Genomic DNA, 20,995 nt, shown 5'->3' with positions numbered 1-20,995 from the left:
AAAAACAAAAGAATGGGTACTTAAACCATTCTGCCTGAGGTAAACATCACATCCATGGCAACGGGACATGAAAGGGTGTGGGGCAATAGAAGATGTCCTGGTCAGCCCATGTTATAGATTGAATTATGCCTCCCAAAGATAGTTATGCTGAAGTTCTAACTCCTGTACCTGTGAATATTGGAGATAGGGGTTTTTCAATGGCTGATTTTCACTGTTACGTTAATGAGGCCATACAGAATAGGGTGAGACCTAAACTTAATCCCTTCTGAGTGGTGTTTTATGAAAAAAGAAAACAGACAAGGAGAGTCAGACACACTGGGAGAAGATACCATGTGAGTAAGGATGGAGGTAGGTGCATCTACAAACCCAGGAATGGCAAGGATTATAGAAAGAGACAAAGATGGACCTTCCCCTAGAGCCAACACCCTGAATTCAGACTTCTAGCCTCCAGGACTGTGAGGCAATAAATTCTTGTTCTTTAAAGCCACCCACTTGTGGTATTTTTGTTGTAGCAGCTCTGGGAAACTAAGACAGCCCATAAAGTTTTCTTTATTATAGTCTTAAATACATGTCAACGTACTGGGAGCCCTGGACAACAGTATGGACACAAGCAAAGGCTGGGACAAGAGGATCTGACTGGGAATTGGGAAGCATCTCCAAATTTTTGGACTTCAGAGCAAGACCCTTGGGCAGTGGAGTCATCTAAGATTCCGTTCTGAAAGTGGAGGTGTTTGGAAGTTTTGCCTCCTGCCCCCCAACACTGTTGCTGCCACTAACTGACTGGTAGGTGACTACAAAAGCCTAGTGCCTTTGCCTCAAAACCTGAAAAAACAAGGATAGTTTCTGGTCCAGAAATGACTCTTTGAATTAGCTGAATTTGCAATTTCACCTGACACTGCTCCTTGGTTGCCTTCTTCCTGTTTGGTATCCTGATCTCACCCTCCCATACTGGCTTCTTCTGGAGCTCTTCTTTTATCAATCACTTGCGCCCAAGTCCTTGGTTCAGGGTCTGGTTTTGGGAGAACAAATTCAAGACACTCTAGTGACCCACCCTGAAGAAGGAAGGAAGAGAGGGAGGGAGACAGAGAAGAAAGAAGGAAAAACAAAAGGAAGGAAGGAAGAAAAGGAGGGAGGAAGGAGAGAAGGAAGGAAAGAAGGAATAGATAAATGCTTTCTTTGTAGGGAGACAACTGAAGGACAAGGGAAAGGATCCTTGAATTGTGATCTACAGCCCTACATTTGAATTCCATCTCTGCCTCTTTAATCTTGGACATGTTACCTCCCTAACTTGAGTCTCAAATTCCTCATCAGTAAAGTAAGTATATTACTGACTCAAATTTATTGCAATACTTAAATAAGGTAATACATCTGAATGGGTGCAGTGTCAGGCCAGCTCATCCAAACTCACCCTGGTTTTTCAAGTGAAGCCTGTAAGAAAACCTGTCTTCTCTAGTGTAAGATGATCCCCTTGTTCTGAAGAGAAGCATGTACCAAATCTTCCTCCATGCTTCCTCGACTATTGCCTCTGGGTCTAGTACAACCTGATGCAGGGAAGAGTGTGGTTTTAGGTCAGTAGATTTCACATTCTCAAGCTCAAAAAACCACTTGGGGAATTTGTTAAAAATATAGATTTCCCCAAGAGATTCTGGTCCAATGGACCTGGGATGATGTCAGAAATTAGAGTTTTTAATAAGCTTTGTGATCCTAAGGCTGGTGATCCACAGACATTATTTTTAGAAGCATTACCCTAGCTTCAGAGATAAACACTGTTGACCAGTGCTACTCTCCCTGTCTTTGATGCTCTGCTTGCCTATATGCAAATATGGTCCCTGTTAGCTCTTCCCAGCCCAGGTTGGACCTGCTATGCCATTTCCCAGATCCTTGCTGCTTAGCTAGGCTCTCAAATCCAACTGCTTCTTGGCCTACCTGGTCCCATCAGGTTGACACTTGGCTCTGTACATTGATGAATTCATTCATGGCCATCAATGAGCACTTGTCCATTTAGTGCAAAACAAATGGCTGATGTTGCTGAGAAACCCTGAGATGACACAGGTGATCAATCATAGCACTGTGTGGGTCCACCTAGCCCTGGAAGGTGACAGATCCATTACAGCCGATTAAGACTAAGAATGACAAGGAGCTGAGGCACTGCCTCCTCTGTGGCTCCTGCAACAAGACGAGAGTTCAGCCTCTGACTTTGACCAGGAATGCTGTCACCATTAGTCATCACATACACACTTTCTAGTCACTTATGCCTCAATCAATGTATTGTCTCATTATATTCAGTGCTAACTGCAGCTTTGTCCAGTGTCTCCCCAGGCCTTCCCAACAGCCTCCTCACACCCCACATATCTCATGTGCCTGAATTTTCTAAAACATAGGCCCCTCTCCTGTCTTCATCATCCTGCTAGGCATGATGTTGTTGTTAGCTGCCATTGAGTCAACTCCAACTCGTGGTGACCCCTCGTACAACAGAACAAAACGATGACTGGCCCTGCACTATCTTCATGGTCATTGATATGTTTGAGTTCCTTGGTGCAGTCACTGTGTGTTTTGAGTCTCATCTTCTAGCACTGTATCTGAGAATACTCTGTTGTCATCCATGGGGTTTTCATTGACTAATTTTCAGAAGTAGATCGCTGGGCCCTTCTTCCTAGTCTGTCTTAGACTGGAAGCTCCACTGAAACCTGTTCACCATGGGTGACCCTGCTGGTGTTTGAAATACCAGTGGCATAGCTTCTGGCATCATATCGACATGCAAGTCGCCATAGTATGCTCTTAGTCATTAAGTGCTTCTATCATAGAAATACCACAAGTGGGTGGCTTTAACAAAGAGAAAATTATTCTCTCAGAGTCCAGTAGGCTAGAAGTCCGAATTCAGGGCACTGGCTCCAGGGGAAGTTTTTCTCTCTCTATTGGCTCTGGAGCAAGGTCCTTGTCATCAGTCTTCACTTGGTCTGGGAGCATCTCAGTGCAGGAACCTCAGGTCCAAAAGATGTGCTCTGCTCCTGGCACTGCTTTCTTGGTGGTGAGGTCCCCCTGTCTCTCTGCTCACTTCCCTCTTTTATATCTTAAAGAGATTGGCTTAAGACACTGTCTAATCTTGTATATCTCATCGATATAACTGCCACTAATCCACTTCATTTCATCATAGTGATAAGATTTATTAACTCATAGGGAAATCACATAAAACGGTGGACAATCACACAGTGCTGGGACTCATGGCCCAGCTAAGTTGACAGATATTTTTGGGGACACAATTCAATCCATGACATATGTCACACTGACACACGGGTGGCATAGGATGGAGCTTTTATTATTCATAAAACTTTTTTGTTTTCATGCTATCCATTTTGCCTCTTGAGAAACACTGAAATCTCGTCCAAAGTTCAGCAAACTATTTCTGTAAAGCGTCAGATAATAAATATTTTAGGCTTTGTGGGCCAGATGATCTCTGTGGCAACTACTCGACTCAGCTGTTGTAGTGTGAAAGCAGCCATAGACAAGAAGTAAATGAGTGAGCATGGATGTGTTCCTATAAAATTTTATTTACAAAAGCAGGATGTGGCCCAGGGCCTGTACTTCTCTGACACTTGGTCTAGTTCATTGTCTTAGTTGTCTAGTGCTGCTATAACAGAAATATTGTAAGTGGATGGCTTTAGCAAAGAGAAATTTATTCTTGGAGGTTAGAAGTCTAAATTCAGGGTGCCAGCTCCAGGGGAAGGCTTTGTCTGTCACCTCTAGAGAAAGGTCCTTGTCATCAAACTTCTCCTGGCCTGGCAGCTTCTCCGGGCAGGGAGCCCAGGTCTAAAGGACATGCTCAGCTCCTGGTACTACTTTCCTGGTGGTATGAGGGTCCCCTGTCTCTCTGATGGCTTCTCTCTTTTATATCTTAAAAGAGATTGACTCAAAACAAAAACCAAAAAAACCCAAACTCATTGCCGTCGAGTTGATTCCAACTCAAAGCAACCCTATAGAAAGGAATAAAACTGCCCCCATAGGGTTTCTAAGGAGTGCCTGGTGGATTAGAACTGCCAACCTTTTGGTTAGTAGTCATAGCTCTTAACCACTATGCCACTAGGGTTTCTGAGATTGTCTCAAGTTACAACTAATCTTGTAGATTGAGTCCTGCCACATTAACATAATTTCCTCTAATCCTGCCTCATTAACATCACAGAGGTAGAATTTACAACACATAGGAAAATTACATCAGACGACAAAATGGTAGACAGTCACTCAATACTGGGAATCATGGCCTATCCAAGTTGACACATGTATTTAGGGGACAAAGTTCAATCCATAACACCCATCTTTATCACTGCATTCATTCAACAAATATATATTGAGCACCTCCATGTGTCAGAAGAGTAAGCATGGATGGGTACTGGGGATAGAGCAATAGGGTAAGATAGATACAATCCTTGATCTTATGGAGCATATAGTTTAATAATGAGGGGAAGACAAACCAAAAAAAAAACAAAACCCATTGCCATTGAGTGGATTTCAACTCATGGCAACCTTATGTGTTACAGAATAGGAGTGTTCCGTAGAGTTTTCTTGGCTGTAATCTTTACAGAAGCAGATTTCCAGGCCTTTCTGTCATGCCACTGGGTAGGTTTAAATCACCAACCTTTAAGTTAGTAGTCATGCACCAACCATTTTCACCACCCAGGGACCTCAGTGGCAAACAGATAATGAATAACTAATAGTACGATAAATGTTTAACTGCTATTCTTGTAAGTGCTCTGATGGGAATGGTGGGTTTATAGAAATGATGGTGAGGTGATGGCGCAAGGGGTCCCGGCCAGGTCCACCAAGTAGAAGTAGCAATGTGGGAGAAGGTCCCAGGTGAAAGGAACTTGGCAAATCTAGAGTTATCCAGAGAAGGAGCGAAAGATGTGTCAGATCCAGAGTGTAGTGCTTCTAGTTAAATATTTTCTGTTATTTGTCATTAGCTGCTATCGAGTTGGCTCCAACTCATGGCGACTCCACGGGAAACAGAATGGAACATTGCTTCCCGTGCCATTTTCACCATTGTTGGTATGCTATAGGCTATTGTTGTGGCCACTGTGTATTTCAAGTGCCTTCCAACCTAGGGGACTCATCCTCCTGCACTGTATTGTACAATGTTCTGTTGTTATCCATAGGGTTTTCTGTTTCTTTTCTTTTAATTCTACTTTAGATGAAGGTTTACAGAACAAACTAGCTTCTCATTAAACAGTTAGTACCATAGAGTTTTATGACATTGGTTAATAACCCCACGACACATCAACACTCTCCCTTCTCGATTTTGGGTTCCCTGTTACCAGCTTTCCTGTCCCCTCCTGCCTTCTCGTTCTTGCCCCTGGGCTGGTGTGACCCTTTAGTCTTGTTTTGTTTTATGGGTCTGTCTAATCTTTGAACCTCACGAGCGACTTCTTTACTGAGCTAAAAACATGTCCGGGGGCCATGCTCTCAGGATTGCTCTAGTCACTGTCAGGCCAGCAAGTCTAGTCTTTTTTGTGAGTTAGAATTTTGTTCTACATTTTCCTCCAGCTCTGCCTGGGACCATCTGCTGTGCTCTCTGTCAGAGCAGTCCGGGGTGGTAGCCACGCACCGCCCAGTTGTACTGGACTCTCGGTCTAGCGGAGGCCGTGGTACCACAGGTTCATTAATCCTTTGGACCCATCTTTTCCTTGTATCTTTAGTTTTCTTCATTCTCCTTTGATCCCAAAGGGATGAGACCAGTGGAATATCTTAGATGGTGGCTTACAGGCTTTTAAGACCCCAGATGCTACTCACCGAAGTAGAATGTTGAACATTTTCTTTATAAACTATGTTATGCCAGTTGAGCTAGATGTTCCCCAAGACCGTGGTCTCCACAGCCCTCAGCCCAGCAATTCGGTCCCTCAGGGAGTTTGGATGTGTTTGAATGTGTCTGTGGGGCTTCCATCGGTTGATTTTTGGGAGTAGATCTCCAGGCCTTTCTTCCTAGTCTGTTGTGATGGTTAAGGTTATGTGTCAACTTGGTGAGGCCATGATTCTTGGTGGTTTGGCAGATATTATGTAATCATCTTTCTATTTGTGATCTGATGTGGGCAGCCAATCAGTTGAAAGGGGAGTTTCCTTGAGGGTGTGGCTTGCACCTGATATGTGGATAGTCTGGCAAAGCTCACTCTCTTAATTCCCCATCCAATTCATTATCCTTTAACCTCCAGTTCTTGGGACGTGAGCCAGCAGCCTGGCGTGTGACCTGCAGATTTTGAGTTTGTCAGCTCCTGCAACCATGCAGGTCAGGAGAAGCCACCAGCCTGGTGTCTGACCTGCAGATTTGGGACTTGCAGCCTCCACAACTGTATGAACCACTTCCTGGAAATACATATACACCCAAACACCCACTGCTGTCAAGTTGATTCTGACCCATGGTGACCCCATAGGGTTCCGAAGGCTGTAAATATCTACAGAGGCAGACTGCCACATCTTCCTCCAATGGAGCCACTGGTAGTTTCGAACCACCAACCTTTTGGTTAGCAGTCGAGCGCTTTAACCACTGCACCATCAGGGCTCCATATATATGCATATGTACACTTCACTGGTTTTGCTCCTTTAGAGAATCAAGCCTAAGTCATCTGTCTTAGTCTGGAAGCTCTGCTGAAATCTGTCCACCACGGATGGCCCTGCTGCTATTTGAAATAGGGGTGGCACAGCTTCCAGGTCATATCAACATGTGAACCACCATAGTATGATAAACTGGTAGAAAGATGATGGAAGTATTTTATACTTGACCATAAATGCAATGGGCAGTCTCCAAAGTGTTATAAAGCACCAAGTAGATTTTGATGTCAGAAAAATTTATCTAGCTACAGTTTGGAAAACAGACATAGGGCAAGAGTAAGTCCATGAAGACCAGATAGGAGGTTCCCACGATATTGCAGTCTTATGAGTTTTGGTATAGCACAGACTCTCACTGTACTGCTCTTTTTTGCTACTTTCACCCACAAATTTAGGGATTTGATGATTAGATGTCCATGCCCAAGTCACCACATTGAGGCGAGGCTGCCCGCTCACTGTGAATCCATGTCATTGGTGAGGTTTCTGCCCTCAGGAAACAGCATTTCGATTGTGCTGGAGCTGTGACACAGTTCCAGTGGGGAAGGATGGGTGCTGAGGTTGGAGAGCTGGGTTGGGGTCAGGTTGTGAAGGGCCTGCTTATAATAAGGGGTGCAGACTCCTGGAAACCACAGCCCTACCCTCTTGCCATCATGAAGCTCTGTATTTCGAGGCCACCTGTACCTTCTGAAGTTTTGCTTGTAGCCAATTCAAGTAATGATCATTTTGCTGATATACTCTGAAGATGTTCTAGCAGTGCAGAGTGTCTGCATAGTTTAAGGCATTTAATACCTCCACTTGGAAGGTACTGATATGTAGATCATTAAGCAGAACAGACCTCGCTGAAAGGAGTACTAATTGCAGTTTTAAAGTGCCATTTTCATTTGCTATTTGGCATGACTATCATAGTCACGGCCTTCCTATTTTTATTAACCACAATGCCCAGGACAAAGTCATCTTACCTTGCTGCTGGCAAGCCTTCATTTCAGACTGCCAGCAGGGTGGCTCAGTAGGCATAAAGAGAAATGTGGTAGACAGCCTCCAGGATGGCCCACAACGACCCAGCCCTCCAGTACTATGTGGTGCCTTTCCACACTGCTCCAGGGTTGAACTGTGTGACCAATGTTGTTGTTAGGTCTCGTCAAGTCTATTTCGACTCATAGTGTGAGTCCTACTTGTGTGACTGAGTAGAACTGCCCCATAGGGTTTTCTAGGTTGTAATTTTTGTGGAAGCCAGGCCTTTCTCCTGCAGAGCTGCTGAGTAGGTTCGAACCACCAGCCTTTCAGTTAGCTGTAGAGTATTTAACCACTTGCCCTCCCGGTGCTTCTTGTTTGAGCAATATCATACAGCAGAAGTTATGGTGTGCCACTTCCAAGGTTAGGTTATAAAATACACTGCAACGCAGATGAACCTTGAAAACATTATGCTGAGTGAAATGAGTCAGTTACAAAAGGACAAATACTGTGTGATTCCACTTATATGAAATACCTAGAGCAGGCAAATGTACACAGATCAAAGGTTATTAGTGGTTATCAGAGGTAGGGGGAGGGAGAAAGGGGAAATTATTGCTTAAGGGGCATTGAGTTCTTGCTAACAGTGATGGAAAAATTTGGAAACGAATGGTGGTAATGGTTGTAAGACACGATGGACATAATCAATGTTGCTGAATTTTACACGTAAAATATATATAACAACATTTAAAAAAAACAACTGACTTTGGACCATAATTAGATGTTCAAAATCCCTTGGCCTTTGCCACATGATATGACCTAATTATGGGAGTGACATCCACCATATTCACAGACCCCGCCCATACTCATGGACATGGGAGGAGGGTTGGTGAATCCTGGGAGCCATCTTAGAATTCTGCCAACCACAGACACACTACTAGAAAATGGTGACGCTGGAATTAAAATTCCAGTTTGTTTGACGTGAGTGTTCATGCTTTAAGCCGCTAGCTGTAAATCCTCAAGTGAGGCCTTTCTGAGTGCAGGAATCAGGTCATTTGTTGCCCAGTGGTTGGCACGTGATAATCACTGCAATATTTATCACAGCACTGGTCAGGGCGTTACTGATTTCCAGTGACAGAAATCTCATTCAAGCTAGCATAAGAAAGCAAGGGAATTTGACTCGAAATTTGGAAGTCTAGGGCTGGATACAGGGGCCTGAGCAATATTCTTGGTGCTCTGTTTTTCTCATTTTGGTTCTCTGTGGCTTTGTTCTCAGGCAGGCTTCCCCAACAGGTAGTGAAGAGGGCCACTGGAAGCCGTAATTTACCTCCTCGTTTCTCAAGATCCATGAGGACAGGAGAACTGTTCTCTCTCAGTATCCTTATATTGTCTTGATGGCAACTGGTTATCCTTTCACCCACCCCTCACTTATTGACATGGTTAGGTTCCAAAGACCAGGGCATTGTGCAAAAATTGGCATTATGTAGAAATGGAGGATTTTTTTTTTTCAGTTTTCAGATCATCCATTAGTCCAATTTTTTATTTATAAAATATGATCATAGAAATACTGACAGCTTAGATTTACTGATGTGTTCATCACTGTGACGAGTTATGGATTATTCCTCCACAGGGAAGGAGGCTTGGAGGAGACACAGCTGGATAAAGCTGGGCTGTGTGACTGGAGGGCCCATGGCTTAACCACTTCGCCTTCCTCCTGTGCTGGGTTAGAGCTTTCCTTGTGGAGCCACTTCTAGGGCTCCACTGTCACCCCTGCAAGCCCTGCATTTATGAGCCTGGAGCCTGCTCTGCCTCCTAGGCCTGGCGAGTCACCGAGGCTCAGTGCTTCCTTCGAGGGTGCTGGGAGCTTGGCTGAGCACCCGGCCCCACCAAGGCAGATGCTTCAGGCCTAGTTCAGCTCACTTTGGGATGCCGTTAAACTCACACTTAATTCTTCCAAACACTTTCTCCAATGTCTGTTTCATTCCTCCCTTTCCACCCCACAGCAATTTTTAGCTGTAGGGCCTCAAACTGCAAAGAACAGGTGCCCACTGGTTTGGTGCTGCTGTGGCCACAGAGAAGGCTACCCCTTGTAGCAGCCGAATGAGGTGGCCCTGCCCTGCAGGAGAGAGCAGAGGGCGTGGGGCAGTGTGGCCCAGCTTCCTGTAGTTTGTCCAGAGATCCTCCTTGAAGTAGGAGATGCTCTGCTGCCGTTTCACGCCACCTTGTTAATGTGCAAAATAGCAGATTTTTTACTATGGTCGTAAATGCGAAATGTCAGATAACTAGATCGTGGATAAATGAGGAGTAGGTGTATGTCAGAATTTAAGGGAGACACTAATGGCCTGAGTCATGTACTTTCTGGACCCAAACACTATCAGAGGAGAGAGTCTTCTGACTGGTCAGCCTGGGTCATATGACCCCCCGTAGTTGGAGAAAGGAAGAGAAGGACACCATAATTTACAGTTTCCCTGGGACCAGGGCCAGATTACCCTGTAAGCACGGTGCACGTGGGCTCAATTGTGCCTTCCCATCAGTCTGCAGTGCACGATTTTACCTGTCCCCCACCATGCCAAAGATGTGAAACCCATGTGAAATTGCTCACCATAATTTTAGGTCAATGCAAGCTGATGTGCACCAACCTGGGACAATGTGGAAAATCCAACATGTAATTCTTGAAAGGAGAGCTGAGTGCTATTACCAAAAGGAGGAAGTGGTGCTGAAATGATAAGAATAATGGTGATGCATAAAGATAAAAAAGATAAAACTCTTCACTCATCTGCACTGGGCAATATGATTGCATAAATATTGTTGTTGTTAGTTGCTGTGGAATTGGATCCAACTCACGGTGACCTGGTGATGCAGTGGGTAAGTGATATGCCTGCAAACCAAAAAGGTCAGCCGTTCAAATTCACCAGCCACTCCTTGGAAACCCTAAAGGGCAGTCCTGCTCTGTCCTCTAGGGTCTCTATGGGTTGGAATCGGCTCGATGGTAATGGGTTTTTTTTTTTGTTTTTTTTTTTTTCTCATGTATAACAGAATGAAGCATTGCCTGGCCCTGCATCATCTTCATGATTGTTGATATGTTTGGGCTCATCTTCCAGCACTGTATTGGGCAATATTCTGTCCATAGGGTTTCCACTGGCTAATTTTCAGAAGTAGATCACCAAGCCTTTCCTCCTGATCTGTCTTAGTCTAGAAACTCCCCTGAAAACTGTCTCCCATGGGTGACCCTGCTGGTATTTGAAATACTGGCGGCATAGCTTCCAGCATCACAGCAACATGGGAGCCACTAAAGTATGACAAACTGACAGACAGGTGATAGTGCATAAATATACTGGAGTGAATATGGAGACTTTCAATTGTACAGAACTGAAAAATTGAATGCAAATTTCTCATTCTGTCTTTCAATTTTCAAGTATCCAAATTACTGAGATGGGGAGGCTTGAACCAGCAAATTGAATGAACAAATGATATCCTTCCAAGGGCTAATTATTTCTGAAACTTTGGAGATGAGTTCATCGCTGCGATTTAGATTCGTTAACCTTATCTTAGCCTGGGGAACTTTCTCCATGGTATTCCAGATTTTAAATGAGCTTAACTCCAGGCAAGCCACATTAGCACACATTCTCGGTGTTATGGTGGCCTAACCCCAAGGAGCTAATACAACTTAATAGTATTGTTTGGGAAAGGTGGAAGATATCCTTAGGATGGGACTAACCTTTATTTTATGAGCATTTCAATAAAGTAATGGAAGAATCCATCGAAGAGGGCAGATGGCAGGGTCAGGACACTAAATTCTCTGTTGAAGGAGTCTCACTGGTTGAGAGTTCTTTCTGGAAAGTATCCACCCCTAGTGTCTGTTTGGTTGTATGTCTCTGTGTGTATCTTTATTTCTGCTTCATACAAATCTCTTCAATATTCTATCACTTTACTGCGAAAAGCCCTTAACCTCATTCCAACTGCTTTTAAGGCTTTGCATTTGGGAACCTCTCTAAAGAAGGGGTGTGGGCACCTCCAAAATCTTATCTAAAAATGATTCAACAGTTGCGATAATTAAAGATCTTTACATCTTTTGCTGGAGCCCTAGTGGTGCAGTGGTTAAGAGCTCAGCTGCTAACCAAAAAGTTGGCAGTTCGAATCCACCAGTCACTCCTTGGAAACCCTGGCAGTTCTACTCTGTCCTATAGGGCTCACTATGAGTCAGAATCAACTCAATGGCAATGGATTTTTTTTTTTCTTCGTCTTTTGCTGCAAAAGGGAGAGGGAACTGAAACCACAGCCAACTTTCTATGAAATCTAATTTTCTGAGGTGGTGACTCCACCTTGCAGCTCTTCATGGAGAAAATATACAATGTGAAAAGCTGAGGTATTATAAGAACAACTTAGGGGCTTACTTATTAATCACCCAACGCTCACTGCCCTCCTTCATTTACTGCTATGTACTCTATCCCAATCCTACCCCACCCCACCCCACACCACAGCTATAGGAAATGAGTATGGGGGGGGGAAGAATAAACAGTGAAAATTGGAAGATATAGCCAGTGGATCTGATGGGTTTGATAGAGTAATGAAACAAAGAAATCCTTTGCTGTTGAGTTGACTCTGACTCATGGTGATCCCATGTGTGTCAGAGTAGAACTGTGTTCCGCAGGGTTTTCAATGGCTGTGATCTTACAGAAGTAGAGTGTCAGGTCTTTCTTCCATCATATCACTAGGAAGATTTGAATTGCCAAGGTTTTGGTTAGTGTTGTTGTTGTGGGCCGTCAAGTTATTTTTGACTCATAGAGACTCTACAGGACAGGGTAGAACTTCCTATGGGGTTTTCAAGGCTGTAATCTTTATGAAAGCAGATTTACACATCTTTCTCCTGCAGAGTGGCTGGTGGGTTCAAACCATCAACTGTTTGGTTAGCAGGCAAGCATTCTCATATTTCCTGGCATAATGTTAGGCAGTACCTAAGTTGGCCCCCAATGACCTCTTAGTATTCATGCCTTTGTTAATCTTCTCCCCTTGAGTGTGGAATTGACCTAGTGACTCACTTTTAACCAGTAGAAGACAGCAGAATGATGGGATATTACTTCTAAGAAAAGGCTACAAACAGCCTGTGACTTCCATCTTGAACACTCTTTCATGCTCTCTTGTTTGTTCACTATGATGGAAGTGACCTGCCATAGTTTGAGCTGCTCTTTGGGAAGGCCCATGTGCCTAGGGACTGAAGGAGGACTGTGGCCCACAGACAGTGAGGAAATGAGGTCCTCAGTTCAACAATCCACGAGAAGCTGAATCCTGACAACAGCCACATTAGGGAGCTTGGAAGTGGATCCTTCCTCAGTTGAGCCTTCAGATGAGACTGCAGCCCAGTATAAGACCTTGATTGAAGCCTTGTGGGAGGTCTTCAGGAAGAGGCACCCACCTAAGCTGCCCCTGGATTTCCTATCCACAGAAATTGTGAGATAGTAAATGTTTGCAATACAAAAATGTATTGCAGCTTGTTCATTCTAGCTAAAACATGACAACAACCAAGATGTCTTTCAACAGGGGAATGAATAAACAGACTGTGGGACATCCATATGATGGGATACCATTCAGCGATAAAAAGGAATGAGCTATTGATTCTTACAAAGACATGTCTGACTCTTAAATTCATTTTCCTAATGACAGAAGTTAGACTCAAAAGGCTACTAAGCCACGAAGTTTTGGGGTGATTTTTACACATCAATATATATATATATCTATCTGTCTATCTATCTATCATTTATCTATCTGTCTATTTGTATCTACTTTGGGCATGTTGTCAGGAGGGATCAGTCCCTGGAGAAGGACATCATGCTTGGTAAAATACAGGGTCAGCAGAAAAGAGGAAGACCCTCGATGAGATGGATAGAAATAGTGGCTGCAACAACGGGTTCAAACATAACAACGATTGTAAGGATGGCCCAGGACTGGGCCCTGTTTCGTTCTGTTGTACATAGGGTCAGTATGAGTTGGAACCGACTTGATGGCATCTAACAGCAACAATATGTGTGTATGTATGCATCTGTCTGTCTCTGTCTACCTGTCTATCTGTCTATATACCTATCTACCTACCTGCCTGTCTATCTACCTACCTACCTATCACCATACATATCTATCTATTTGTCTGTCCACCTGTCTATCTCCTTGTCAGGTAGAGATGTTTCCTCTTTTATAGAGCCTCAGAGAATCTGAGTAACTTGCTCAGTATCACATAGCCAGACAGGGTTATTACCTTTTGAGACTCTATTATTTACCTGACACTGTATTCTCTGGCTCCATTTTGTGCTCTTGTTGAGCATTTCATCCCTTTGAAGAAGATGTCTTCATCCTCCATTTAAAAGTGAGAAAACTGGACTTAAGAGAGCTTAAATAATCATCGTAAGGCTACACAATTAGTAAATAGTGAACCTAGGATTCACTACTTTTATTTATTTTTTGGTGGTGGGGGGGTTGTGCTAATTTTAATGCTTTTTCCATAAAGACACTGCCTGGTTAGCCATTTCTTTTGTAGGCATTCACCCCTTCTGCACCATGCTGTGGGTCAGAACTGGGAAACATATATGAATCTTTTATTTCAAAAAGTGCCAAGAGGAGACTCTGTGTCTTCAGTTATAATCAGCATCCTCTCCTGTAATGAAAAATCAAACTAGCATTTCAGTGCTTACTATGTGTTAAGTACAGTAAAACCTGTGAAAGCCAGAACCTGTGTAAGGTGGAAACCAGTCAGAGAAAGAAAACTAAAATATTTTCCATGAAGTAGAGTATGATAGAAAAGTGGTGACTGCACCCTGTCAAAGGCAGAAAACTTTCGAGACCTGGAGAAACAAGGCAGCCCTGTTGAGCTCCAGCGCTCACAGGTTTTACTGTATTACTATCTTCAATTATAGATGAGAAAACTGAGGCTCAGGAGTTACTTTGTCCAAGATCACATAGCTAGTAAGTGGTACAGTCAGAATTCAAGTCAGGCTTCAGAACTACCATGTTAGGTAGCTTCTTTACTCCTCCTCCTCCTGTCTCCTAAGCATCCCGTTCCAGGTGTCCAGTGGTGGGTGAGATTCTTGAGGAGGCTCCTCCATGACAACTCTCAATAATTGTCCGATTTCCTTAGCATGGATAATAATAAACAATATAAATAATGTTACGGTTGTTGTCAGCTGCTGTGGAATTGGCCCCAATTCATGGTGACCCCATGCACAAAGGAATGAAACACTTCCTGGTCTTGCACCATCCCCATGATCAGCTGTGGATCAGACCATTGTGACCCATAGGGTTTTCACTGGCAGATTTTTGGAAATAGATCACTAGGCCTTTCTTCCTAGTCCATCTTAGTCTGGAAGCTCAGCTGAAACCTGTTCAGCATTATAGCAACATGCAAGGCTCCATTGACAGACAGGTGGTGGCTGTGTATTAGGTGCATTGGCCAGGAATCAAGTAGGGTCTCCTGCATAGAAGGTGAGAATCCTACCACTGAACCACCACTGCACCCAAGAATAATAAAGCAACAATAATAATAAGATGTTAAACAGCATAATATCTGCCAGATATTCATGTTTAGGAAAGGACTGAAGAATAACCACCTGATATAGTGTGGTTCCTCATGAAGACCATCTGTCTTGGTCATCTAATGCTGCTCTAACAGAAATATTACAAATGGGTGGCTTTAACAAAGAGAAATTTATTCTCTCACAGTCTAGTAGGCTATAAGTCCAAATGCAGGGCATCACCTTCAGGGGAAGGCTTTCTCTCTCTGTCGACTCTGGAGGAAGGTCCTTGTCATCAATCTTCCCCTGGAGTAGGGGCTTCTCTGCACAGGACCCTCGGGTCTGAAGGATGTGCTCTGTTCCTAGTGCTACTTTCTTGATGATATGAGATCCCTCTGTCTCTCTGCTCATTTCTTTCTTTTATATCTCAAAAGAGATTGGCTAAAGATATTACCTAATCTTGTAGATCTCATCAGTATAAAACAAAAGCCCATCAGTATAACTGCTGCTAATCATCTCATTAACATCATAGTGTTAGGATTTACAACACACAGGGAAATCACATCAGATGACAAAACGGTAGACAATCATACAATACTGGGAATTAGGACCTAGTCAAGTTGACAGATACTTTGGGGGGACACAATTTGATCCATGATACCATCATTCTTGCAACCGGAATTCTAGACTGATATTTCATAGACAGAACCAAAACAGTAACTACAATAAACACGGAGTTCCTGTAGACCAACTCAGACCCAATCAGAGTTGACTAGACACGTGTGAACAGCTATCCCCAAAGGGTGCATTTCCAAACCTTACTACCCATTGCGGGCTGGCCAGGATGGATTAACCAGTAAGCAGGGCTTGCAATAAGCAGAGTACACACGGGTTTACTTGCGTTTATTTACTAATCTGTAGTGCACAATTTCACCTGTGGTGAAAAACAGGTGAAACTGTGCACTACAGATTAGTAAGTAAGCACAAGTAAGCCCATGCATACCTTGCTTATTGAGTAATCCATCCCTGGGTGACATGTATATGTCACTGGGGTGGATACCAGGGTGGTGAATGGACTGTGAGTTCTACCCTCCAGGAGGTCAGAAGGTACTGGGCAGCCAACCAAGGGTGGACGGTTCAAAATGCATGGAATTCCATGAACCAACTTCACACTATAGAACGACTATTCTGCTGATAATTCAAGGACTGACTTGGGGGAAGACCGGAGAGGAGAGGAGACCAGAGAGGAATCTAATACAGATGAGAGGTGACACTTTTGTGGAAAAGACGTTGACAGTGAGGATGGGGAGGATGGGTGGACTTGAAAGAGATTTTTACTGGTAAAATGGACAGAAATTAATTGACTCTGTGAAGTCAGAGATTGTGGCTGCCTTGTTAGTTACCATATTACTTTTCTGCATCCAGTAAGAATCCCATACATATGTAGTCAGTGAGTGAATGAATGAATGTTGAGGTAATGACTCTTTTGAAAGGAGATGGGGATATAAAGCTGTCATAGTTCAGTGACATGATCAGTTAACGTGATTTTAAAAAATCTCTGTCTCGGAACCATTCCCGAAGCCAACTCTTCAGACATGGATTGGACTGGACAATGGGTTGGAGAGGGATGCTGGTGAGGAGTGAGCTTCTTGGATCAGGTGGACACTTGAGACTATGTTGGCATCTCCTGCCTGGAGGGGAGATGAGAGGGTGGAGGGGGTTAGAAGCTGGCGAAAAGGACATGAAATGAGAGAGTGGAGGGAGAGAGCAGGCTGTCTTATTAGGGGGAGAGTAATTGGGAGTGTGTTTTTTAGCAAGGCTTATATGGGTTTTTGTGTGAGAGAATGACTTGATTTGTAAACTTTCACTTAAAGCACAATAAAAATTATTAAAAAAAAAAAAAAAACCTCTGTCTCCCTGGATCCCATTTTCATTAAATAACATTCCAATTTATAGTTTTACTTATTACCTATACCTATTAATTATCATTCAAGTGTGAATGCTAATCTATAATCCTCTTATCTATAGGAAAGTTTGGTTCTCCTTATATAAGAATACACTGACATCTGGTTTCGACATCAAACCCTGATGGGTCTGGCTTCTGTGAGTTGGTCCTTAGAATTAGGCATCTTTGGGTATCCTGACAAGTGAGTTCTTGTACCTACAAACACAAGTCCCTGTCTAGGTGACTAGTCAGGATGCTGCTCCATTGTAACCTCTCTCTGTTATTTTTGTGACATTCAAACGGAACCAACCTTGATAGATTTACTTTGCAACTCTGAAGCAAAGGTTACATCACCCAAGGAAAAATTGCTGTTGGGAACCCTTTGAAAGATGGAGTTAAGAAAAGCATTTCAGGAACACTGAATGGATGTGGAAACCTGTGGTGGCCAGAGCTAAGGGGTACACCCTAGGGAGTACTCTGGTTTATCCCAGTGTTTTCAACTGGGGTTGACTTTTTCCCCCCAGGGGACATTGGGCGATATCTGGAGACAATTTTTGGTTGCAACAACTGAGGTGGGGGGCTGCAACTGGCAGCTGGTAGGTGGAAGCCAAGGATGCTGCTAAGCATCCTACAAAGCACAGGACACCCCCACAGAGAATGATCTGACTCCAAATGTGAAGAGTGTTGAGGTAGAGACACCCTAATCTAGAGAAAGAGGGGATGGTATTAAAGAAAGTAAGTCCAGAGACCAGATTGTAGTCCAACTCTGACATGAACTCACTGTGGAATCTTGGCTAAGTCACTGAACTTCTCTGGACCCTACGTTCCTCACCTATTGCCGGAGAAGTCTGGAACTGGGAGATCCCCAAATTCTCTTCCCATTCTAAAATGCTAAGAAGTTGTGACTGCCCCAAGGGCCTTCTCATCATCTCTAAGAAATGTTTTCAGTCTTGCTTATAGATTTTTTTGGGGGTGAGATCATGCCAGATGCCTTCCTTATAGATAACTTGACCCTTAAAATTATTTTGAAAAGTTGTCCATTGTGCAGACTGTCATTGAGTGTATGAGGTTATAAGCTCTTTCTTTGGAAAATGTATTATTTGAGGAAAACATCACATTTTTTTTCTTCTGAAATTCAATAACCTGAACCAAGCCTCACGATCCAGAGAGGAGAAAATGAGGAAAAGAGACCAGAAGCCAGAACTTAAACCTTAGAATCAAAGTTGAAGAATCCAAAGACTCTTTAATCCCTGTTTTCATGTAATGGGGAATTTAACATTTGCTCCATCTACCACCACTCAGGGTTGCTGTTAAGATTAAATAAGGGGGGAAAGAGGATTTTTGCTAATGGGGCATTGAGTTTATATTAATGGTGATGGAATAATTTGGAAAAGAATAGTGAGAACGATCACACACCTTGAAGAACGTAATCAGTGTCACTGCATTATACATGTAGAAATTGTTGAGTTGGTGAATGTTTTGTTGTGTATATTTTCATCACAATAATAAAAGAAAGACTGAATGACATATCATTCAAATAGTTTAACAAATATTTATTGATTGAGTGCTGTGTCCTAGACATGAGTTGTATATGAAAAAACATTTTATATAGTGAAAAATAGCATATGAACATAGGGATCATTATTTACAACTTATAATGTGCAAGGTGGGTGAGAAAATGCCAGTAGCTGGGCAAATTAGTAAGAGTACAATTTGCAAAGCCTTCTCTTCTCTTATCCTCCCAGGGTCACTTCATACTGGGATATGTGATCATTAAATATGACCCTGAAAGGCACTGTGTCTAGAGTAGGGGAAATTACTCAATTTTAAGACAAGATTTTAAACAAGGGCCTAACTGTTTTATCTACTTGAATTTGGGTCACTAATTACACCCACTGATCTTCAAGTAATGAATCTAACAACGACCTCATAAATTGTGCGGTGACAACAACTTTCCTTTCTGTCCTTTTTCATCAGAAAATGAGACTGATGCCTCTTCCAATTAGTTATGACAATTATACGTCCATCAGGGAGATGAGGCAAAGGTGGGGGGAAGCAGTGGCATGCTATTAGGGAGACTTGGATTGCAGTCTCTGTTGGGTTGAATGCTGTGTGATGCTAAGCCTACCCTGTTCCCTCTCTGAGCCTTTTTCTTCCTTTGAAAAAGCATGATGTTGCATGAGATAGTTTCTCATACTTTTTCTAACTCCCAAATTCTAGGATTCTAAGTAAACTTCACTTGGGACATTGAATGAAGACACTGTCAAAATCAAACACGAAAAGACACTAAGATCAAAGATGTATTTGAACTGCATTTAATCTATAGTGATGAGAGTGAACCAGATAAGCCCTTCCCCTCCTTTTTCTTCTTTTCCTCTTTCCTCCCTGTCCCCTGTTCCTCTCCCCTTCCCTTTTCTTCTTCCCTATCTTCTTTTCTAAGTTTATCCTGATCCCATTGTAAGAAAGTATTTGGAGGGGGAAGCAGGGAGAATAGTCAAGAGCCTATCAAAGACATCCACACGAGAGATGATGGCAGCCTGGCCTGGGGAGGTAGTGGTGGCAAGGGAGAGAAGTGGATGGGTTTGAGCAATTCTAAGAAGATTAAATGGAGAGGACTTGGTGATGGATTTGATCTAGGTAGAGGGAGGTAAGGGGGACAAATATGTGCTAAAGTTAAATGCTGATATCCATCCAGGATCCAAGGATGAACTCTTACTGCCAGGGACACGGGACCTGTGACAATTCTTAGGTCATCATCACAGCTCAATCAGCTTTTTAAAATATAATCCATATGGAGGGACCTTCTGTAGCATAGGGGCCACCTTGGAAACTCTTCAACGGCAGAGAAGCTTCTAGCTCTCCTCACAAGTAGTTCCCTCCTTGGGCAAGAGGGAGAGAAGTAGGGGATAGGGAGAAGGAGGAGGAAGGGAGGACCCAGTACCCAGTGCCATTGAGTTGATTCCGACTCATGGTGACCCTATAGGACAGAGTAGAACTGCCCCATAGGGTTTCCAAGGAGCGCCTGGCGGATTCAAACTTCTGACCCTTTGGTTAGCAGCCATAGCGCTTAACCACTACGCCACCAGGGTTTCCCATGTTTCCAATTCAGTTAATAATGAGGAAAAAGCATACATGGGTGTGCACATACACACACACGATACGCATATGAATTATCGCAGAGAAAAACCTACTTAAAACCTTTTAATGTCTTCTCATAGGGCTTTTCTATGGTATATAAGAGCTTGAATTGAAAACTTAGACTGTGGTTGCTCTTCCAATAATCCCTTAACCTTTGATTCAATACATATGTGTATAACATCTATTATGTCTCAGACACTGGAATTCCATAGATGAATAGGGCACAACACACCTGCTCCTAGGAATTAATTGTCCAGTAGTGTGGACTGAAGTGCAAAAGACTACTTTACACAATTGTATTGTAATACAATTTATAAACATTAAATTACACCAATGTCATACTTGCTTAAAAAAAGACTTAAAAGGTATCAAGGTTGCTGAGCGATAATAGAGACTAATTCTGCCAGTGGCATAGGAGTGTGTGTGGGGAAATCAGCAGGGCTTTCCAGAGGAGGTGGAATCTGAGTGGGTTTCATAGATTGTATAGAAGTTTCAGGTCAGTGGAGGTTTATGGAGGGTACACTCTTTTTAATTAAAAAAATTTTTTTTTTATACTTTGACTCTGAAATTTGTTTAGTTTTCCCCCGTTAAATAAAAATTGGACAAGTGTGCAACTATTTAGTTTTCCCCATTAACTAAAAATTGGACAAATAGAGTAGAACTGTCCCATAGGGTTTCCAAGAGCACCTGCTGGATTCAAACTGCCGACCTTTTGGTTAGCAGCCATAGCTCTTGACCACTACGCCACCAGAGTTTCCAATGAGAAGTTAGAAACAACCTAAATGGCCATAAATAGGGGGCAGCACTATGTATAAATTATAGAATTTTTACATAATCAAATACTAACTGAAAAAAAATGATGTAGATCTATATTTAC

Source organism: Elephas maximus, chromosome 12, assembly GCF_024166365.1.
Source record: "Elephas maximus indicus isolate mEleMax1 chromosome 12, mEleMax1 primary haplotype, whole genome shotgun sequence".
NCBI lineage: Eukaryota > Metazoa > Chordata > Mammalia > Proboscidea > Elephantidae > Elephas > Elephas maximus.
The sequence above is the reverse complement of the archived record's forward strand: the minus strand, read 5'-3'. Positions refer to the sequence as shown.